Consider the following 2,083-nt stretch of genomic DNA (forward strand, 5'->3'; position numbering starts at 1 on the left):
AGACAGACAGACATATAGCTCGCTCCGGCCAGTCATGGTATTAGCTGTCAGTAGCCAAAGAATCGACAGGCCAGCAACAGGCAGACAGGCAGACAGACAGATACTTCACTAGCAGTGAGCACTTTCACTTCTGACAGCTAATAGCATGACAGTGACGAAAAATGTAATAGTATATATTTACCTTGATGAACGTATTGGGCAATCTGTTAGTTAAATAGTAGCAATCATTGATTATGACTGGTTACAATTGGTTTTGCGCTTACATTGTCGATACCTGAGAGATACTGCATTGACACATAATGCTTCTCTACTAATGGAGGTACAAAAACAGTTTATTTCAGTCAAGGGTGTGAAAAAAAAGTCCCGGAACGAAATACTTCCAAGCGAAGTATTTCGGTTTGCGAAATGAAGTTATCTTCCTTCGACAGCAAAAGCAAATAAAAGAAATCGTGCGATGAAGGAGAAGGTGAGGTTAAGAACTATTTAAGGTTAATGTTTACGATTATGGATGCCTAATGTGCCATAAATCCCTTATTTTCGTTGCCGGGTAATATTGTAAACATTAACCCTATATTCTAATGCGCATTACGAGCGACTCAGAATGGATAATATAATTAGATGACGAAAAATAAAAGTAAAATCATATTTATGGTTGCTTCAAAAAACAAGTGTAGACTTGTTTGCTTAGAAGAAGCTTTTTTCGTTCTATAAATTTCTCAGTAACGCACAGAAAGATTTGTCATGGTGGTAGAAACTTTTGCATCGTGTTCAAAATTTGAATCTTCTACTTGAAAAATCTCCTAAACCTGGGGTTTTGTAAAGTGGGTCCATCATTGTGTCTCTTATTGGAAGACAGAGCTCACTCGGTGGAAATTCATGTAAGCTTATATACCACCTGGATCAACAAATATAAACCAGCAGTGTCTACAAAAATTCTCAACTAATCTCAAGATTAGTTTTAAAACTAAACACATGAGTACACTTAATTTCTTTTGATTTGTATTAAACACACCATTTCTTCCGATTTGTATTAAATACACTGAACTCTCATAAATTCACCCGGATATATCTATGCATTTTTATTTCCCGACATCAACAATAAACTCTCTCACGGCACATGCATGACTATACACTAAATCAGCGATAACTAATGGAGAGAGTATAATACTACTCTCGTCCTCGTTATTGTCTAACGTCCGTCTTTCATGCTGGCATGGGTGGGACGGTGTGACAAGAGCCAGCCAGGCGGCGAGCTTGGCAGAAACGTTAGCACGCCGGACGTGTTATTACTCACTGCGATTATTTTAGTATAACGCCACTATTTTTTGGTGGGCGTAGCTGAGATGGAGAAAATGCAGACGTATGCAGCAGCGACGGGGAGTCGAGCCTCCGTCGTCCCAGGCCTGCTGAAGCAATATGAAATACATTGGAATGAAGACATGGCTGAGAAAATTGAAAAATATAAAGAAATGATAAAGAAGGAGGGGCCAAACGTAAAGTTGACCCCATCAGAAGAGGAAAAGACGAAAATGGAAATTGGAGTCGTGGAATATAAATCCTTTTCAAGGAAAAATAAAAGAATAGAGGGTGCAACGAAGGAGGAGGTGGAGGAGCGTTTGAAGGAATTGCAAGAAGATGTGTCGTTTTTTTACAAGAGGCAACACATACGTGTCAGTAGAAGTAACATTTGTATTGGAGGAGGCAGCAAAGAAATACGCCAATAAAACAATAACCAATGGAAATTGGATGCTCTTTCCTAATAAGTTGGGTAGACGTCCAACGTGGATTAGAGTGGGTAGGATCCCACCGAAAATAGAGTTGGAATGGGTAATGGCAGCAGTTTTTCCTGAAAGAGAAGGAGAAGATGTAAGGATAATTATGATAAGCAGAACCCAACAAATAAATTGTTGGGGGTATGGATTGAATGTGCTTTTTATAGCAAGTCAGAAAGTTTATAGTGACATACCGGAGACACTGGAACTGCCTAACGAGGACAAACTGGACATAATGTTGGAGGGGAGACCCCCAAAGTGCTACGAATGTGGCAAAAGAGGTCACATTAGAAGAAGGTGCCCAGAAATAA

At 39.5% G+C, this 2,083-nt stretch overlaps 1 protein-coding gene across 1 annotated transcript in view; it reads right to left on the reverse strand.

The window, feature by feature from the left end:
- The window catches only part of LOC128251110 (zinc finger protein 62-like), a 23,396-nt gene extending 21,335 nt beyond the window's left edge, over positions 1-2,061 (reverse strand). Inside the window, exon 1 of the mRNA XM_052977499.1 lies at positions 182-2,061. The gene's annotated coding sequence lies outside the window, so the exon portion shown is untranslated. The remainder of the gene's footprint in view (positions 1-181) is intronic.
- Between the last annotated feature and the right edge of the window lie 22 nt (positions 2,062-2,083).

The sequence above is a fragment of the Octopus bimaculoides genome, chromosome 28 (assembly GCF_001194135.2).
Source record: "Octopus bimaculoides isolate UCB-OBI-ISO-001 chromosome 28, ASM119413v2, whole genome shotgun sequence".
NCBI classification, from domain to species: domain Eukaryota; kingdom Metazoa; phylum Mollusca; class Cephalopoda; order Octopoda; family Octopodidae; genus Octopus; species Octopus bimaculoides.